We start from the raw sequence: 22,206 nt of genomic DNA, 5'->3' as shown, positions 1-22,206 counted from the left end.
CTGAATTGGCACTTCAACCCATGTGAGACTTAACAGCGGTTAGTACTTAAGCAACCCATAAAGCTAATTGATCCCAATTTACATATAGAAAAGATGAACCTCGGAGAAGTTCAGCAAGGTCTTACAGATAAGGAGCCTGAAGGCAGGTGTGGTAGAGAGAAGCCTAGGAGGATCCCAATGATCCACACGTGCACAATGCCCTCCCCTTCGGAGTGACAAGACCTGTGACTGGCTGTTAGCCAACAGCACACGGCCAAGGCCGTGGTGTCACTCCTGCGCAAGTGTCGCGTTCCACGGTAAAGTGAGGGAAGTGGGGGGGATAACCAGGACGCCCAATCAGCGAACCTCCAATCACAAGAGAGACCACCTGCCTGTGTGTGACCCCACCAGGGACACCTCTCCAAGACGACCTCCAAGGAAGGGACAGTCAGCAACCATTGGTGCTGCCTGGGAGCTTGAAGGAGGAAAATGTCACATGGGACAGGAAACTTTGGTCCCACGGCCACAAGGAGCAACTGTCCCAGTAACCAGGGAGCCTGAAGGGGGTCTGGCGCTGGACCCGCTGAGACCGGCTGAGACCGGCTGTGCTCCCTGAGCGTTAACTGTGTGCTGCATGGAACTGCAGACACTTCATAAATTATTTTACTTAATCGAAATGTTAAGCTTAGGGGATTAAAAATCTTTTATTTATTGATTCAACCATGATTTAGCACTCACAATATGGTGAGAATGGGTTGGAGCCCCTGCACATAGCAGTAAACTTTTATTTGTGCTCATTATTAAAATTGTTTTTAATAACAACCAAAGTTCCTGCCCTCATGAAACTTGGATTCTGGTGAGGTAGCTCAGGTGATAAACCAGTAAACAAACATGTGACGAAATGTTAGTGGTGATAATGCTGTGAAAAAATATAAAATAGCTATGGCTAGAGAGTAGAGGAAGAAAGAGGTCTATTTTAAGAAAGTGAATTTTTAACAAGAACAGAAGTGGTGTGAGGGAGTGAGCTGGATGTCTATCTGGGAGAAAAAGGTAGAAGGAAGAGTAGGTGCCCTGGAGGTAGAATGAGCTCAGCGTGTTTGAGGACCATGACTGAGGCCAGCTGGATCCTGAGGATGGAGTCAGCCAGGCCAGAATCGGGACCCCACGCCAGACACCACTGAAACTGAACTCTTATAAGCGTTGGAAAGTTCTGAACAGATTGTTGAGATCTGATTAACGTTGTAAAAATATCGCTCTGTCACCAGGAGGAGCCAGACCAGAGGGGCCGGGAGTGGAAGCAGGTGTTCCTGAGGAGACTAGCACAATGATGCAGGAGAGGGACACAGGGAGGGACCTTGGGTGACTCAGGCAGAGTGGGGAATGTTGCTGGACTCCTTCTGGGGACTAAGACACTGGGCCTAGGACATATTAAAAGAACAGGAGGCAGGATGTGTGTGGATGGCTAATGTGTATTTAGAAACAGGTCATCCTGGACTTTAGTGCTCATGCTGTTTCCAGACTTTCTTCTTTAAGATAGTAAGTAAAATGTTTGTTGGGCAGGATTAGTGATGTTTGGGGGAAGTTGTGTTATTTGTGATTACGCTTTGGAAACACATGGTAAGAAAAACTTGGAAAAATTAAAATGGAAAGAGAAAGTGCTTGAACGATGAAGACTCTTCACAGCAAAATGGATGAGGAACTCTCCCGAAGTCCACCTGGAGGGAGAATAATCATGTTTTGTTGCCTCTTGGCCAAGGATACTGCAGTGACTTCATTTGAGGAAGAGCTGAAAGCTGGGTGGAGAAGGCCTGCTTGTTTCACATTTAAACTTGCGTGGTATGTACACAGAACACAGCTGATCATCCGTGGAAAACCAAATACGTGCAGCTCGATGGTAACCACCCTGGCCCTTCCTCCTGGTGATGGAGATACTGCCCAAGTGCTTCTGAATGTTATATATGAAACGATGACCCAGTAAGCACACACATACACCCCACAAAACACACATTTCAAGAAACAGTATCTATCAGCACTCTGCGATAAACTCTGGAATTTTAAATTCCATTCTCTCTCTTTTTAATGCCAGTTTCAAACCACTAAATTGGATTCAAGCTACTAATAGGTCAATGACTAGCATTTCAAAAGGAAGGAGTGTGCTGGCAAGCTGGCGAGAGGACAGCTGTAAAATGTAGCTCTGGTGCTCATTCATGTCTCTCCCAACAGGTGCAGGACTATGGCAGGGTTGTTCTCAGGCCAAGCCAGAGCCCCAGAGCAAACTGGGTTCCTAACTGCAAAAAAAGAGCCATCATGAGGCACTGTTCTCAAATCACTGACCTCCTGAAACACTCTCTGCCAAGAAAGGAGCAGAGGGGCCCACTGCTGGTTCCCGGAGGCTGTGGCCCTCCTGCCCCAGGTTGGCCAAGGGACCATTACTTAAGAGCAGGGGCCCTGCAGGGAGATGCCACACACTGGCCTGCTCTGATCTTGGTGAAGAGTGCTCCGAAGGGCCTTCTTGACTTGGCTTCAGTTTGCTGAGGCCTGGAGAGGGACACTGGGACAGGAAATGAATGGAAACAAAGGAGTCAGCTCAGCAGTGGGTTGACAATCGCCATTATACCATCAGCAGCAGGGCAGAGTTCTAGGGCAGGGGGAGTGGAGCCAAAGACTCAGCCACCCCAGCTCTAGGCACCTATCAGAAGCAGGTGAATATGGAGAGGAGCGGAGGTGAAGGAGGTGCCCGACGGCGTCGGCCACCGCCAGAGGCTCTGTGCCCAGGCCCGCACTCTGACCCAGGGCACAGTGAGGGCTGCTTTGAGCCTTCATGAATCTCGAGTCTTTACTCTTTGCATTTCACACCGTGGGCATTCCTGGCAAGGATTTGCGAGAATATTGTCTCATAAAACTTTTAATTTCAAAATCTATGTGCCAAGTTTTTTATTGCCAAAGAGTAAATGTTAGCGCCTAGTAAATATTTTAAAAGATTAAGGGGACTAGGAATGTAGCTCAGTGGTGGAGCACTTGCCTAGTGTTTGCAAGGTCCTGAGTTCAATTCCCACGACCCATCCCCCTCTCAACAAAAGAAGAAAATGATGAGAATGCTCTGGATTTTCAGGCATATGTATAAACTATATATGTAGTTTGGTATATTTGTGAGAGTTTTATATACATTTAATGATAATACACTAATATGGTTTCTCCTCAATTCACATGTGTCAGGACCTACTTCTATTTGTGCTTGTTATTAAAATTGCTTATTAAATTTTGACATCTCTTAATGGATAAAGACTGAAATGATTCTCGAATTCAATTGAGATAATCTCAGCTAGAAATAATGCCTAAACAGAGCACACACACACACACACAGAAGGGGCAATTGAACAGTCTCTGATAATAAGTTAGTCATTATTCTGCAATGAGAAGAGCTTGGAAAGTGGCATCAATGTCCCACCAAGTGCTCATGTTTGGCATCCATCGGCAGCTGGTCTCTGGGCTTTAGTGGGGCCCAGACTACAAGGTACCAGAGTGGCGATGGTCACTTCATTGATGTTCGCTCTTTGACAATGAAGTCAAATCTCCCATCAGTCAATAGTCAAGTTTATGTTAGTCTAAGCTGCATTTTTAGAGCTATTTACATACATATGTAAATATATGCACTATAGAGTGCACGTTTCTGTGACAATGTAGTGATTATATGTGTGATCACTGTGTGCGTGTGTATGTGTGTGTGTGTGTGTGTGTGTTTTGTAGAGAGGCAGAGAGAGAAAAGAGAGACAAGGAGGGGTAAAATTTTAGATGTGGTATTCACATTCACAGTTAGAAGCATCATTTAAATATTCAGTGGAATGACAGATATTTTCCCTAGAGTCTCAACTATAAAGAAGAGTATTAATCTGAAAGTATGAGAATGAGCTTGTAAGTTCAGTCCCATGATATTGGCTTATTTATTAATGTATTTCCTAACTAGATCTAGTCTTCAAAATAATGAATTTCCTAAGTATACAGACATGTGTGTTAATGGGATTATTTGATGGTGCGTGTTTCTTAATACAGATGGGAACAAACAAAACATCAAGTCTTTTAATAATGTAGAAGTTGCTTGTACCCAAGTAATTAAAGCATTATCCCCTTCTAGAGAATTTTCTCTGAGGCCAAGCCAAAGTGCTCGACAGTAAGCTTCAGGAAAAAATGCACATTTCATGACTTTCAAAGAGTAAGATGACTTTGATCAGAGAAAGACATGAACTCATGCACTCAAGCCATTTCAGAACAACTTAATTCAAAAGACTTCAGAAAAAATATTTCCCCCAGATTTTCATATAGCTTACAGCAATAGGGTCTGAATCTACATATACACTAATACGTGGTTGTTAGAAATTTAAATCTACACACCTTTCTTTTCACACCATTTGATTAGCTCCAGGCTCCACTGCTGTCATTCTCTGGAGAGCTCTGTGAGAGTGACCGGCCCTTAGTTAGTATGTGTGACTCTTTGCCTGCAGAGTGCAGCTCAGTCTCTGGATGTTGGGGAGAGAAGCATAGAATACACAGCAATTCCAGGCTCGGAGTTGCGAGGCCCTTGAAAAGGGACACATGGGCCCTGCTGCCACAACCAGATCTAACCAGCTCGGGTGAGCAGCAGCCTCAGGACTGTGCCACCCAGCTCTGGCTTCCTCCCAATCTCCCTTGGTGTGGACTGGGTGCTTGCCTGTGGGGTCCAGCCCTGGGGAGGAAATGATGGGCAGACATTCACTCCTGAGACACATTTACGGCTCCTTAGCACATCCAATGGCTTGAGAACCAGTTTGTCCCACGCAATGCCAGCTACTTACATCCCTTAGTGACTGCCCTTTCTCTCCTGATTCACCTCCTTTTCCCTACTGCTTTGCAGGACCACCTTCCAAATACACTACTACCCAGAAGGCTTTGCTTCAGCCTCCGCTCCTGGAGCAGCTTAAGCTAACACTAAGATCTTCTTGTATCACATGTCCTGGCATCCAGGAGGGTGAGTGACAGAGGTCCAGCATCCCCTGCCCAGGTCCGTGCAAGTGTGTATGTACCCGTGTGTTATTATAACATAAAGAAAGCACAGCCTTTACCAGACGTATCAGAAGCATGTTCTGCACACCACACGCCTGGAGGAGGAGGCCTGAACAGCACCCCTGCGTCCCGCGGTCACATTCACGTCTTGTTCTGCTCTCCTGTTGCAAAGGTGCCTCAGCAGGCCCGACCCTCCCCCTGCGCACTCTGTCCTGGGCCGACCTCCTGCCACTCACCTCAGTCTTTAAAGTCCTTAAGCCGGCATGGTCTTCCTCGTTATTTTTCATTAAATGTCTGATTTCAGGCAGCAATATTAAAATGTTACTGATTTTTTTTTCTTATTACAAAGGCAATACATTTTTATTGGAGAGACTTACAATGATAAGTCAGCAGCATTAGGAAAAAGTCACAAACATCAATGATAAGCACCAGTCACAGCGTAAACCATGTCCCCTTTTCCGTCATTAAACTTCGCAATTGTTATGCACACCTTGATTCCTAAGGTAATGACATAAAGTAAGGGCTGTCTTATAAGTGTTTCTCAGTAACTGAAAACACCATTACCTTTCTGACCTGTACGTTCAACAACAACAACAACAAAAGTTTTAGAGTTGCCCATTTCCCAGACCCTGTTCCTAGCACTGCAGAGGTGATAACCCATCTCTGCTACCGTGGGCTTCTATATGAAAAGCCAATATTTACAAAGGAATATCGCCAAGTGTGCTGAGGACTAAAGAGCACGGGGCTGAGAGGACAGGTCCTGCCCTACCCTGGGTCAGGAAAGGGCGGGCGGGTGCTACGTTTCCTTCGGTCAGATCCAGCGCTGCTTAAGAAGCACTCCAGAGCGCACTCTTACAGCTAGATGTGAGCAGTTCCACAGCCTGGCTTAGAATAAACCCTCAGAAAAGGCACTGAGGGTCCCGCATGCCTGCGCCATCTGTCTATTGCCGTCTGTGCAAGACCAGAAAGTCACGCTGCGTTGCTGCGATTCCTTGTGGCCTGCTGGAGGTGCCCCTCACCCACACAATGGGTGACCCTCCAAACCTCTCTCCCACCCCTCTCCTCCTTCCCTCCCTTTCCTCCCTCTTTTACCCATTAATAACAGATGCCAATTACCGAGTAAGGAGTTACACTTTGCAACACAAAGGAGATTTTTAAATAAATTTGTTCTTGGTTTATTAAACTTGACTGAAATAAGAATCACTTAAGAGGGCCATTAAAAATTCAAATTTCAGCCAGGCTCCATGGTTCATGCCTGGAATCCCAGTGGCTCAGGAGGCTAAGGCAGAAGATCTCTAGTTCAAAGCCAGCCTCAGCAGCTCAGTGAAACCCTGACTCTAAATAAAATACAAACTAGAGCTGGGGATGTGGCTGAGAGGTTAAGTGCCTGAGTTCAATCCCCAGTACCAAAAAAAAAAAAAAAAAAAAAAAAAAATCAAATTTCTGGGCCCCTAAAAATCATCTTTAAAGGGAGGCACTGAAAATTTTATTTTTAAGAAATGCCAAGTCATTTTTCTTAAAAGGCAAAAATGTAAAAGGCTAAATTTATTCTTGAAAATATCTGTTAGAATGTTTAAAGAACAGTAAGCCAAGGAAAGTGTACTCCATTGTTTTCAAGGAAACCAAGAATAATATTTATGTGCTGTCTTAAGGTCATCAGTGAAAAAAGCTTATTGTTCTGCAGAAAATGTAAAGTTTCCTGGATCTAATACTTAACGACTACAAAACTTGCTTCAAAGACCTGCTTTGTCTAAACTTTGAAAGTGGAATTTAGTAGAAAACACAAGAAAAAGCAGGTTGAACTTGCCTTAGGATTTCCTGTGTTTATCTTACTTTCACACAAATTAACAGATGAGTGAACATCACATTTAAATCAGGCACTCAATGGAGGTTTATCCTCACTATCTGTGTATTTCAGCAGGACACCTACCTCCGCAGGGTAATATACAGTCTATGTCTATGAAACATACATCATATTCTGTAGCACATGACCCTAGGCTACAACTGAAAATAAAAAAGTGAATTTACAGAGTTACAGCTTCCTGGGACAGGGAGTTCATCTATCTCATCTGGGAGCAGATTTATTTAGGAAAATTATAAAGTGTAAGAGACTACACTTCGTAATTTGTTACGTGGAAGCCTGTGCAAAGAACTACAGGATTATGGAAAGAAGCTAGTGAAAGAGGAGCAGAGAGTAAAACGAAGACGGTTTTAAATTAGAAACCTAAGTGTGTAATTTTTAAAAATAACTTGCAGATTCCTTAAGTCCATTCGTATATTTGAGCAGCATTTCCAAAGAAAATATACACCTAGAAAGCTATGGTTATTTATCTTTTACGCAGAAACAGTTTTCCCTGAGAGAAAGCATGTGTCTCAGTGACACTTGTTCCTCTGGGGCAGCATTCACTAGCACCTGCTGACAACCTCAGGGAAATGATGCCAGCAGGCACGGCAACATGGACAAGACATTAGTCAAAGCTTACAGATAAACGCTGGTGCGCTCACTGCTGTCTGAAATGTGTGTGCGACTCAGTGTCAGGCTCAGCTCGTCTGTAGCCTCCCCTGCAGCAACACTGCCTACATCAGCTCAAATACCCAGCAGACACTTACAGTTCATCTGCATGATAGCCTTGGCAGCACATAACATGGTCACAAACTGTGCCCTCTTAACAAGGGAGCATGACTGAATGTCACATGAAGTATCACACTTTCTTCCATGTATAAATTCTTGCTTATGGAATGACCGTGAATATTGGCTGTATTATTGAGATAATTACATCTGAATTGATGGGTCCTTAATTAAAACATGATTCTCTATATTCGTGCAAGCTTTAACATTTAATTCCTAAACAGCTCATTTTTGTCTTCCTTTTAAAATTATTCAACCCAGTTCCAAGTAACTGTTATCAGTCACAACTTTGGAAAACCTTCCCAACAGCGTTCCAAGAACTAAGTCAAAAAAGCAGTGCATTTCAGTGTATTTCAAAGATAAATTTCTAAAGAAACAAGAAACTTTTGGAATGAGTAAGGTTTCTTCTCTTGGTACAAATTCCAACGTGTTGGCTAATCTTGTTTTAACAGCGAACAACAGCGGGGCTTCCACTGCTTCCCCTTGGAAACTAGGCCAGGTCTACACCACCACCCAAACTAGAAGGTTTTGTCGACAGACAGCAAGTTAGAAATAATGTAAGGGATTCGAGCCAGAGGATTTGGGGGCTTGGGAAACATTGGACAACCAGAACTTTGCATATGAAGCCAATGCTTAGGCAGCCCTCCTCTTGGCTGGGACTGAGCCTCCTAAGGCTGCGGGAAAACGGTGCAGAGGACCCCGGCTCCTGCAACTCACTTGCACAGAGGGTCACTGCTGGGACCGTATGCACATGCGCCATGTGCTGGAGCTACGCAAACGTGCCTTTTACAAATATTTTCAATAGAACGCCGCTGAACTCACATGATAATTCCAAGCTGATAGGAAGGTTTAGAGGAGCAAGAGGTGGGGCAGGAAGAGGTCGTGGGGATTTAGGTACACAGGGAGGAGAGCTAATAAACATTTTCATTGGCCTGTTGCCAGACAGTTTGAGAACCGCTGTTGCACTCAAAATCTTTTGGAAATTTTAAAAATGAAACTCATGTTTATGTTTGAATTCTGTGGTAAAGCTGTCAGGGGAAGATTCAGCTTAGAAAGTGATTCACCAAACATTCGTTTTACTGAAGAAATTCTTCATCGGAAATACACTTTAAAGTTATGGATTTAGAAATTTTAATGGTATACAACCAATCAAATGAATTCAAACTAGAAACACTTTGCTTAATATTTCTATTTCATCACAAATATTTTATGTCAGCTGTTTATTTCAAACCTCCTAACAATCAGGTGAATACCTGGATAAGCACTCCTTATTGTTGAAGATTGCCTCCTCTATCCAAGGCTAAGTCTGGGTGTTTGCTTGAAGTTGTGGCTGGAAACTAATTTAGTAGCTGCCATATTCTGGATCATTAAAACTATTTATCCAAATTAAAACCTAAGGCATGGTGACTGTGGTGCTGGCCCTAAGATAAAGCCCAAGGCTGGGAGTTTCTTTCTGAAATAAGACGTCCCTTCTTGCAAACGAACCTCTCCTTCTTTACTCTGCCCCTTCAAGCTGCTGTCATTGCCTACCTCTTTGTACCCTGTCCCTGTTTCCCCATGGCATTGGCTGCCTAAATCTGAGCCATGATACTCCAGCAGAACTTCCTCTCCTGCCTTCCAACCATTCCACATCTGACCAACTCACTTTGATCCATACTGAACACTGGATAATCGGATCTTTTCTCTACCTGTAAATGCGCCATCGGTTTTACTGAGTGTCAAAAGCAACATAAGGGAAAGATACCCAACTCGAAGAAGATGCTAAGTTCCATTTGAAAAGAAAACTAAACGCTCCAGGCATTCACAAGAGATTGTGTCCAATTCATTTAGGAAGTGAATGGAGGAAAGACTTGGTGGATGGAAGGAGATCTGAATCGGCCTTAAATGTGCCTGGACCAACTTGGAGACAGAATGGTTTGAAATTCAGTGTCCCTCTCTGTTGAAATTTCCTCCTGAGCCTTCAGAGTCCCATGTAACTATGAAGACACAGAGTAAGATCCTGCACCATCAAGCCTGGCTTTCTTCTCCCCTGCATCCCGCCATGACTTCACTTTTAAGTTCTGTCCTTGTCATATGGAACCATGTGTGGTCCCAAAAGAAGTCATACATTTGAGATTTGGGGCATTGAGCTTGCAGCTTCTGCAGCTCAGAACATACCGGTGCACTCCTCCTCAGTAAACTGTCCCTCCCCAGGGTGGCCTGGCCTCAGCTCCCTGACAGCTTCCATCCATTCACTCCTCCACCCTCTCCTGAGAAGGTACTTCCTCCAAGTGCCCCTCGAAGCTGCCTCGAGAACGTTCCTTTGTGGTACAATGTCTTCTTGGAACTTGGAGGCAGACGTTGACATAAACTTCTCCGTTTGTGCCACATTACCATCATTGGTTCAAACTAAGTATGTTTATTTCTTTTTAGTCCCTCATCTGTGTCCAAATATGCCACCATTTGTTCCCTCTAATGGGTGTAGTTTCGTTGGATATTTTAATAAAGTGCATGTAGCTTGAATGCATGCATTTTAGTTTAGGCAAATGTATTACTCCTAACTTCTCATGGTTTCTTACCTCCACCAAATGCTAGGTATTTTGGATACATCTGTGTCAATTTGAATCAGTTGTATTTTCTATTCCATTTAATTCCCACACGTGTTCCATGGTGGACATCTATACCCTCTCCATGCTGGGCATCTGGGTTGCCTAGGTGAACCTGACGCTACACACTGCATACACTCATGGTCCATATCTACATTTGCCCACACCCACACAAATACACACACACATATGTATACACATGCGTACTCACACGTGTCCACACTACAATGGCGATGTTCCTATATGCCCTACTATGAACATGTAAATGAACGTAGAAGAACATCTTATGCTGTACCTTAGATATGAGGTGTCTCCCGCAAAGCTCATGTGTGAGACAATGCAAGAATGTTCAGAGGTCATGAGAGTTGTATTCTAACCAGTGCATTAATCCACTGGTATGGATTAACTGAGTGGTGGCTGTAGGCAGGTAGGGTGTGGCTGGAGGAGGTAGTTACTGGGAGTGTGCCTTTGGGGTTTCTATTTTGTCCCTTGCGAGTGGAGCGCTCTCTCTCTCTCTCTCTCTCTCTCTCTCTCTCTCTGCTTCCTGATTGTCATGTCCTGAGCTGCTTTCCTCCTCCAGTGTGATGTTCTGCCTCATCTCTGGCCCAGAGCGATGGAATCAGCCATCTGTGGACTGAGACCTCTGAAACCAGGAGCCAAACAAACTTTTCCTTCTTTAAGATTGTTCTTGTCAGGTCTTTTGATCACAGCAATGAAAAGGCTGACTAAAACGTCATGTGTACAATTAACTTGCTGAAATAGTGCCAGACCATCCTCTGGGATGACCAAGGGCCCCAGTGTCCACGTACCTCTCCACCTCTTGGCATTACCGTGAAACAACTCCTCAATGCTGAAACTGAAGTGTGCTTTTATTTGTCCTTTCAGCCCACACTAGCCTGTAAGAGAGAGGCCAGTAAAACTCAAATGAACAGGTAGAGAGAGCAAGACAGCCAGAGAGACTGACAAGAAGATGGTTCTGCAGCCCCCAGCTAAGGTGAGCGGCCGCAGTCCAGCTCCCAGAAGGCCACATGCTGTCGCCTGACGTGTTAGGGACTAATCTCAAACTGTCCTGTGCTTCACCCTCTTGGTAGGAATGGTAGTCAATGCCTGCAGGTCTGCACAGGAGTCACTAGTTCTGAGACGCCTCTGCAACAGCAAAGTCAGTGCTGTCCTTTTCGAATGTCATTAGTGGGAGGCAGAGGCCAGGTCGGTAGTCCTGAACTGTTCTTTCCATCCGTCACACGAGCTTCTTGCCGGAGGCTTTTGCCTCTGAGACTCCACCTGCTCAGCAGGTTCCAGGAGGCTGCTCTGGTCCTCCCGGCTCCGCGACACGGAGTTGAAACCATGACGCACAGCCTGTCAGCCCAGCCGCTCCTGCGTGGATGTCAGGATTGCCCAATGCATTGCCCGAGGAATGCTTTGTTTGCTTTGTTCTAAGCTTCTCAAAGACTTCATTAATTTATACGTTCAAACACGGTCTTTGAAGTATTGTGTAAGAAATAATTTAGTCCATTTGTTATTGATTTACATCTTGCTCGTTGCAAAAAAAATTTTAAGTGTCAGTTCATTGCTTTTTATATCAATGATATATAAAATTTATGTCTTCTTCTGAGGAGCTGAATTTTTACCCCCTAAGCTTTGGTTCCTTCTTAGAGTAAAAGTCAAGTGCGTTGCTGTGTGGCTCAGTGGTTTCCAGGGAAGCAACCCATCTCATCCTGTGGTGTCCCTTCATGTTATGCCCAGTCAGGCTTTCCTCCTCGCTCCGATTGTATCCTTTATGTCATCTTTCTTCACTCCAACCCTGGGTAGCTGAGAATTTCTAACAGGCACACATGTGGCTGACAGGGGAGTTGGAGGCTTTGAACTTGAGCGATTATCCTGTGATTCTCACTCAATGAACTGGAGCGGCTGGTGAAGTTCATCAGTTCTCTTGTCCATAACTTAGAGTGATCCCCTGAATCCTATGTGAATGCTCATGTTTTTTATTGAACACTTTTTAAGAGAGTTACCTATACAAGTTTCTGTTCTTACCATTTCACGTATATAAAGTGCTATTTTCTCAGGATCAATCCTATCAAGCAGACAACAGTAAAATTTCTACTTCACAAATGAAGAAATTGAGGTCCAGAGAGGGCAACTACCTTGTCTAAGGTCACACAGATCGTGGATGTTGAAGCAGCATTCTAACCTTAGTGTCAGCTGCACAGGAACCATCTAGATCTGTCTCCACAAAAGCCCCCAAAGCACACGTGATCCTAGAAGCTGTGGCTGAAGCTGCACGCACGGTTGGTATTATGGCTATAACAGGAAGCCTTGCCTTGTGAGGGGCAGGAAATGCTGCCCCAGGCTCGCAGGGCAAACGTGCCCCTTCTCTTCCCTAATTTAAGTCTGAGCCAACCTCTCCTTGTGCTCTGTGGATTAGAGTGCCACAGGACCTGTTGGACAGACTCCCCTGCCGCTCCCCCGCTGCCTGTCTTTACTGCTACATCACCCCCTCTCCTTGAGCCACCAACACCACAGCAAAGTACAGCATAGTAAATGAAAATCAGTTTTCAAGATCCTTCCAAGGGAAAACTGATGCAAATTCACCCATCAGGGCATCGAGCTTGCTTGTCATTCAGTTACTTGTTAAACAAACCTAGAAGTCACCTTGCCAGGGTCAGTGTGCTGCATTTTACTTTTAAAAGACAACCACGTGCCACTGACCTTTTTGAGTTGACAAGGACCCGTCAATCAAGATCTGTGCAGCGCTTGCCCAGTATCCAGCGCCACACTGGGGGTGGAGAATGCCCACTCTAATAGGGCAATGCCGGCCCTCTGCGAACGTACACAGAACCAGAAACGTTCAAGCTGGGTAGACACCGGGAGCGAGGCAAGCTGAGGCTCATTTTCTGTTGTCAGAAATTGACTTGTATTAAAAACAAAGATACAGAACTTAACTGAAGATATTTTTAAACAGCAAATTGACCACAAGAACTTTTTAAAATTAAGGTTGTATGTAGACTTACTTTGGTAGCTTGCATACATACAAGTAAAAAGACAAGTAAGGCTTAGATGGCTAAAGTCAAGTTAAAGACATTTTGAAAGAACAACTCCACTGAGCAAGGTTAGTCTATTTTGAGCAATTAATTCAAATGAAAATTCCATGGGAAATCATCCAATTTTCAGCCTAGAAAATATGTTGGAAACAATGCATTCTTGAGATATTTCTGATAGATTTATATTTGAATCCATGCTTATTTAAACTCCCACATCATTCTTCAATGTAACAATATCTGTAAAACAGGGATAACACAGTGATGTCATGGTAAGAACTGGGAAGGCTTCAGAGCTGAGATAACAAACATATTATTCTAGCTCACCATACATCCACAGATACGGAGTCAACCGGTGGAGAAAAACTTTATTATCAACATTCCCTGGGTCTGAAGTGCTCACAGATGGTTCTTGCTTATGTCCAGATGCAGCTTGAAAATGCTCTTTTTAGATAAGGCCTTCTCTGATCCTGTGATCTGAAGTAGATCCGTGACATCCCGTCACATGAATCTCTGCTTTCCCTTGGAAGCATCTACCACAATTTCCCATGGCCTGATGTGCTTTCTTGGCCGGTGGCTTCCTCTCCCACTCACTTGTAGGGTCCCAAGGTCAAGGACCCATCTGCCTTGAGCATCACTGACTATCCAGCTCCAGCACAGGACCTGGTTCCCTACCACTAGCTGGATCTTGAATAAACAGACACTGGTGGCCAGGACCAGTGTCCACACCCTGAAGTGTCTGCAGTCCCTCCCTGATGGGAAGCGTTCCCTGCAGTGGCCTCAGGACATGGTGAGGCATACACTAACCCTCCCCAAGGAAACCTTTAGAGCGAGATACACAAGATACCACTAATCCATAATTCACAGCAGGGCCTTGGGGGAATTATGATATGAATGTCAGTCTTATCAATTTCAAATTTAATCATTTTTTAATGAAGGACATATTCTGAAAGTAAGAAGTTCAGACAAGGAAGAAATGGTTGACAAAACCCATCTCTGACTGAAGGACAACCATATTAAAAATTCCATAGTAATTTTTCTAAAGAGCACAGAAAATTAACTGCACTGATTAATATCTCAAGAAGAAAAAGAAGTTTTTTTTTTTTTAAAAACAGTTCTAAAATTTTAACCAAATGTATTTGAAGATTTGTAGTCAATCAAGCTCCATTCATTTCCACCAATAAAACCAAGGCTATTTTATTCAGTTATCACAATTGATATTCTTCATCTGTGTTGAAAACACACATCTCAAAGAATCTGATACATGCAGACGTAATGCTGGAGTGCTGTGTTGAGGGCCTGAATTTTATCCTTGGCATTACCACTTCTAAACTACATTTACTATTTAAATTCAGGGCTTCTGTATATCCAGCTTTAAAAAACGGCAATGGTAATACATGCTAGAATTAAATAAGGAGGTGAAATTTTAAAGAGCTTTTTAAGTACAAAGAATTCTACGAAGATAGGCAATTACTGTTATCATCCTCACCCGAACTCTGAATTAAAGCCCTGGCTCAGAGGATTTGTGTGGCGTGTCTGTGGTGGAGCTATCTTATCCTGCCTTAATGCTTCGTTCCATTGTAACACTTCTGGCCTCTTGCCATTCTCATTCTCTCTGCTTTAGGGGAATTAAGACTAATAATCTAATTGTTGAGTTTGAAGGAAAACCCTGGCCCACTGAGTCAGTCCTTTCCCCCTCTTCCTCCTGGGGGTGAGCTCTGGTCTGTGACTTGAGCCTCTTTTCACTCCTGACTGGCAGCTCAGCTTCTGCTGGGGGAGGCCGGCCCGTCAGAGATGGGAGTCTTGGTGGCCAGCCTCCACCGAGGCCATGGATGACTCATGCCTCCTAATGCAGATGTGACAGCGTGCACCCCTGAGGCAAGGCTGTGGAGAAGGTGTTGCTCCTGCCTGGCTCTCCCTGGGTTCCTGCCCTCTGGGGAGGCCAGCACCAGTGCGTTAAGACACTCAGGCAGTCCTAGGCCGAGGAAGCCAGCATGCTGCCAATGGCCAGCAACCACGGTCAGCACAATAGCTGAACCTGTGTCCCCACTCAAGCTTCAGGTGGCCACCCAGGCCAGCATCGTGACTATAACCTGACTGAACACCTGACCATGATGACCCACCAAGCTATTCCCAAATTCCTGACCTGGAGAAGTCACATGATATAAGAAGTGTGTGTGACTGAAGCTGCTAACTCTCAAGAAATGTGTACACAGCAACAGGCCATTGATTCAAGAGGTCTGAGTGCCACTAAATCGTATCTGTTAAAACTACATTTTCCAACTTTGGCTCGAAATATCATAGGTGAAATTTTTTCTTCCAAATGCTGAATCTTTCATACTTTTTGTCATGACTTCAGACCTCAAGAAAAGAAGAAGGGTTCCAGCTACTGGACTCCCCAAAACATGCCAATATTATGCTTCACATTTTATCACTTATTCATCCGTTTGAGCATTTTATTCAACATATACTAAATTCCAGGTACTGTGCACAAGTTTGAAATACCAAAGGATAAGAAAACCTTTTCTACTGAGCTCAAGGCTCCATAAGTTCATAAAAAGGGCACAACTTTTAGTAACTAACAAATACTATCATGGAGTCAACTCTCAGTGAGCCCGTCAGTGGGCTGTAAGGCAGGAAGAGAAGAGCAGCCAGTTGAAATTGATTTGAGATATTTAATTGCAGTTACCGCCCATACACAGTCTACGTGAGCAAGTTCAGCCCTGTGTGTCATCTTTACCAACATTGTCCTCCAAGAACAAAGCACAGAGGTTGAAAGCCTGGACCCTGGGGCCAGACTGCCTCCGATTATCTCCTGGATCTGCCTCTTGGGACCTGTATGATCTTGAGAAAGTTATTTCAATTTTCTGTGCCTCTTTCCTCATCAGTCAAGGGGTTATTTTGAGAATAAAACAAGTCAATATATGTGCAATAATTACTATCGTGCCTAGAACATATTATTGCTTCTTGTTGTTATGAAAATTTACAAAATCTTTTGGGTAAATGTTAGCCTCAACACACTCAAACTCTGTTCATGCAAGTAACAGTCAAATCATTCATGAGTGTTGTTTTTTTATCCAGTTTGCCAAAAGATATATTGTAGCTGTAACTTAATATTCTGAAGGCTTCAAGAGAAAGCTTTGCTCTTTCCACAAGATTTACTCACATGCTAGAACTTTATGTGCCCATTTTTTTTTTACAGTAACCAGAATTACCTTATCCTGTGAGACAGAATGCATGATTTTCTACTTTAAACTCTTCACATAACTTGGACAAAAATACAAAAGAAATGAATGCTTTATGCTGTTCAGGTGCATACATTTTCAAATAAACTCATGCTTCATTCCAGATTAGAATTCAAGTTTTTTAATAGTCCTCTCTTTTTAAAATTGATCTGAATTATTAAAATTTTGCTGAATGTAAAGCACTAGTTTTTATTGAATCAGATATTTTACTTACTAAATTATATCTCTGGTGGGCTAGGGAGTTAGGCTTTCTCACACTGTATTAACTACACCATGACATCGTTTGTTCATTATTACAGGTGGCCCTCTATATCCCTGGGTCCCTCATCTGCAGATTCAAATGACCAGGATCAAAATTATTGGGGGAAAAATAGGTCTGTAATAAATATCTACAGACCTTTGGTTCTTGTCATTATTCCCTAATCAATTCGGCATAAGAGCTATTTACATAGGATGTGCATTGAATTAGGTGTTATATGTGATCTTGAGATTACTTAAAGAATAAAAAGGATGGACATCAGTTATATGCAAATACTACATCATTTTATATAAGGAACTTGAGCATCCTCAGTTTTGGGTACCTGTGAAGATCCTGGAACAAATTCACTGTGAACTCCAAGGGAAAACGTCACGCAAAATAATAAAAGCTTAAAAGAAAAGTACAGGAGAAAGTAGAAAAGAACCGTAAAGAATGTCTTCTGCAAAAGACAAATCCAAATAAATGAACATGTCCAAGTCCCAAGGACTATATGCCTGGCTCCCTGCAACATTCTTAGGTTGAAATTTTAGCCCCCAGTATGATGACATTAAGGGGTGGGACCTTTGTCACATCCCTAGATCACGAGAGTGGAGCTCTTATGAACAGAATTTGTGCTTTTAATAAAGGGACTGCAGAGAGACCTCTCGAGTGCTTCCTCTGCCAAGCGTGGATACAGGAATATAGCAGTCTGAAACCTGGCAGAAAGCCCGATCAGAACCCACCCTGATCTGGCACCTTGATCTCAGACTTTTATCCTCTAGAACTCTGAGGAAAGGGGAAGGAGGGAGAGAAAGGGGAAGAATTGGGCAATTAATTGACCAAATGATGCTATGTTCATGTATGAATATATCACAGTGCATTCCAATTTTATATATAACTACAATGCTCCAGTTAAAAAATAAACAAACAGAAAGAAGGCAAATAGAGTAAAAGAAGGGGATCAGGGAGACAAAGAGAGAAGCTGGTAATACTGAGGATAGAAATGAAGAAAACTAACTCATCTGCATTTATGAATATGTTAAAATGAACTAATATGTATAACTATAACGCACTAAAATTTCATTAAATGTCTATTGTTTATAAACCACTCACTCTATGGTACATTGTTATTGCAGCAAAAAAACTAAGAACCCAGGAAAAACTTTTACTTAATGCAATAATGAAGAAGTAGCAACTGCCAAATTTGGAATAGCCATTAGTGACCCATTGGATAGATCTGCTTTAACTTATAGACTAGGGTTTTGCTTGTTTTAAGTATATGTATTCCTTTAAAGTTCCTTTGCTAGAGCATAAACCTCAAGATATTAAAGAATGGGACTTTGGAGCTATGAAGAGGTCTCAAGATCTCCCATGAAGATGGGAGTAGTGCCTTCATGAAGCAGGGTTGAGATTGCTGCCTGGCCCTCTTCTGCCCTGGGAAGATGTGCACCACGGCACCATATTGGAGGCAGACACCAGATCCGTCAGTCCTTGACCTGAGACTTAACAGGCTTTGAAACTGCCAGAAGTAAGTTTCTATTATTTATGAAGTACTCAATCTAGGGCATTTTGTTGTAGCAGCAGGAATGGACTGAGTCCGGCTGGAAAGCTTTTACCAGTTGGACAAAACTGACTTGCCTCCTGCTTTAGGAAGCCAAGTTTGACTGGCGTATGGCCATGCTCATTTGTTTTAGTATTGCTGGGGATGGCTCACACACTACGTGAGCAGGGTGAGGAGTTGTGGCAGAGAGTCCATGGCCACAAAGCCTGCAGTATTATGATCTAGCTCTTCACAGAAGATGTTTGCCGATCTCTGCTATCAACAATGGCATCAAAACAAAAACTTGAATCAAGAGAGTAATAAGATTATTTAATTACTTTCTTTAAAATGGTTTTTGGAAAGAGAATTCATAAATGGAAAAATTTATGTGGTAGCTTTATCTGCCCTACCTATGCACAGTAAATGTAAACATAGAAATCCATGACTTTTCCTACTATACTGCAACCTTCTTAATAAGTAGAAGTATGCATTCAAGATGGAACAGGCAGCACATTAATCCAAATACACATGTACATGCAGAAGATTACATATAAAGTCATATATGTATGATCATAGAAGATTAAGATCCTGAAGAAATTAAAGAGATGGGTCATTTTTAGCGGGTAATGAGTAGGGGAGGTGACCAGGTAGAAGAGCTATAAAATAGGGGTTATTATATATTTCCCATGATAATCAGATAAGAGTTAGGCGGAAAAGGCAGGAACCTGACGGAGACACACCAGGCACTTTACAGCTGCGTCTGGAGCTTACTCTGAATGTACTGGATATTGACCTTGAAGTGTTGAAGAGCTGAATGCGATAGCTGCAAAGCGTTAAGATTCATCGAAGATTCAAGGGCTTGTGGCTGTTTTTAGTTACGACAGGAAAGCTCTGGTTAGCTGTATTGTCATGAGAAGAAAGCTGTTGGATCTCATGAGATCTTTGGCAAGAAACTTAAAAAGCATATTAGGACAACTCAGCAATCACCATGACAAGCAGCACCTACGAAAACTTCACCAGGAATTCTGGGATAAGATCTTTTAAATATTTTTTTAAAAAATACCATGCAGAGAAATAAAAGGAATTAAAATCATTAATAGATAATATTTTAAAATACAATTTTATTCTTCTTTATGGATGAATAAAACTCCATTGTGCACATATACCACATTTTCTTTATTCATTCATCTGTTGATAGATACCTATGCTGGTTTCATAGTTTGACTCCTGTGAATTGTGCTGCTATAAACATGGGTATGCATGAATCACCATAATATGATGAGTTTAATTCTTTAGGATAAGTACTGAGGAGTGGTGTAATTGGGTCACATAGTGGATCCATGTCTATTTTCCTGAGGAACCTCTGTACTGATTTCCATAATAGTTGCACTAATTTACAGTCCCACCCGCAGTATTAAAGTGTCCTTTTTCTCCACACCCTCTCCAGCATGTATTATTTGTAGTCTTGATGACTGTCATTCTGACTGGTGTGAGATGAAGTCTCAGTGTAGTGATTTGCTTTTCCCTAATTGCTCAAGATGTTGAATATGTTTTAATATATTTGTTGACCATTTGAATTTCTTCTTTTGAGAAGTGCGTGTTTAATTCATTTGCCATTTATTAATTGGGTTATTTGTTTTTTTGGTGTAAAGTTCTTTGAAATCTGTGTATATTCTAGATATTAACCCTCTGTCAGAAGAGTATCTAGGAAACATTTTCTCCCACTCTGTAAGTTCTCTCTTCACACTCCCAATTGTGTCCTTTACTGTGCAGAAGATTTTGCTTTGATGCCATCCACTTATTAACTCTTGGCATTGTCTCCTGAACATTAGGGGTCCCCTCGAGAGAGGCATTGTCTGCGCCTATATGCTAAAGGGTTGACACTAAGTTTTATTCTAGAAGTTGCATAGTTTCTGCTCTAATTCCAGGACTCTGATCCATTTTGAGTCAATTTTTATGCAGGGTAAGAGATAAGGGTCTTGTTTCATTCTTCTGCATGTGGATAACCAGTTTTCCCAGCACCATAAGGGTATAATCACAAGTGAGTCAAAATGCAAAAAATTTCCATTAATTCTTTCTCAAAGGCTTTCATAACCAATAAATATGAATGCTAACTTCAGTTGTTTTGAATCAATATTGCAAATAGAAGGAAAGGAGTAGAATTTTTATTAAAGTCACCTTTTTATTTTATTTATTTATTTTAATTTTTAATTTTTTAATTTTTTATTTGCCTTTATTTAGGTTAAAACTTTTTAACATCATATTTTTATGTTTAAAGTAGTAATAACCATACTATTTATTGTGGTATAATTTAAATATTTATTGTTTATTATATAAAATGTATATAAATAATTGCATATATACATAATTTTTCAAGTCTAACATTTGTTTTCCTTTTAACCTTTGCCTATAATTATGGTAAAGTGGCATTGGGTAGTGTCTTAGTTATAGCTTTGTGATTAGAGGAATGGAAAAGTAAAAATGGCAGAATTTTCAACTTTGAAATAACAGAACTCTCCATTAAAACAGAAAAATATATGAAAGCTCTGTATATCATTCTGAAAATAAAGCAGAAGATAAATGAGGTAATCACCTTGGTACCTTAAAAAATCTAGGAGGGTAATAGATTTTCCTTAAAACTAATGATTTTTAAAACTATAAAATATTATATTAATATTAACATAATATTAATTTGTTATTAATACTATTAATCATATATTGATATTAAATAATGTAGTGTTAATTATAATTAATAAGTATATTCTATCATTGTAATAATTACTAATATAATAATACTTGCTTAACGTTAATAGTTTAAAGCTATCCTCTCTATCTAAATTACTCTATAGATTCAGTACAACTAAACTAAATTGCAGCAGGTGCTCTTTCATAAATTTACAAAGAGATTCCAAAATTGATATGGATAACAAAGAACATGAGTAGCCAAAACTACATTTTAAAAAAGATGTACAATTCCTATTACCTGATTTTTAAGGCTGAATCTAAAGCTCAATAATTAATATCATGTGGCACTGATTTAACTAAGAAGGTAGAATAGCAAGACAAATAGCAAGACGGAGAGCCCTAGAAACAGAAGCTCACATCCATTCTTACTATCTTCTTCCAGTTTAACAATGTAATTCTGTGGCAAAGAATAGTCTGTTGAGAGGGGTCTTGAACAATTGGGTATCAGAATGGAAAACGAACTCAGATTTTATCTCAAATCACATCCCAAAGTTAATTACAACTAAACCAAAAGTGTAAATATAAAAACTAGAGCTATAAAATTTTTAAAGAAAATATGAAGGATTACATTAGAAATCCTGCAGTCAGCAAAAATGTGATAGTGCACAAATAAGTGAAAAATCAGACTTCACCAAAATCAATACCTCAGCTTATCAAAGAACACTATTAAGAAAATAAAAGGACAAGACATAGGCCAAAGGAAAATATTTGCAAAACACGAATCTGACAAAGGACTGTATCCAGAATACACAGAGAACTCTTATAAGCACCATATCAAGACATGGAAAGCGTATGTCAACAGACAGGTAACCAAAAAGGGTACACTTTAGCTACCGGGGAAATGCAAATTAAGACCACAGTGAGAAAGAACATTGCATCTAACAGAAAGGCTAACATTTAAAAAGAGTGGGGGAGGAGGAGGAGCAACTGGTATCTGTACATTGTCTGTAGTGGATGAAACTTAAAAGCACTTTGCAAAACAAACTCTTTAATATGTAAATATTAACTGCCTCTGTGACCCAGAGCTTACACATCTGGCTCTTCTGCCAAAAGAAATGAAATACATATCCACAGAACGACAGGACACAAAAGTTCACATGAGTTCTGCGCCTAGCAGCCCCCAACTGAGAACAAACTGTGGACTAGTGAGTGTGCAAACGAATGAGGACACAC

Source organism: Sciurus vulgaris (genome assembly GCF_902686455.1).
Source record: "Sciurus vulgaris genome assembly, chromosome: 9".
NCBI classification, from domain to species: Eukaryota; Metazoa; Chordata; class Mammalia; order Rodentia; family Sciuridae; genus Sciurus; species Sciurus vulgaris.
The sequence above is the reverse complement of the archived record's forward strand: the minus strand, read 5'-3'. Positions refer to the sequence as shown.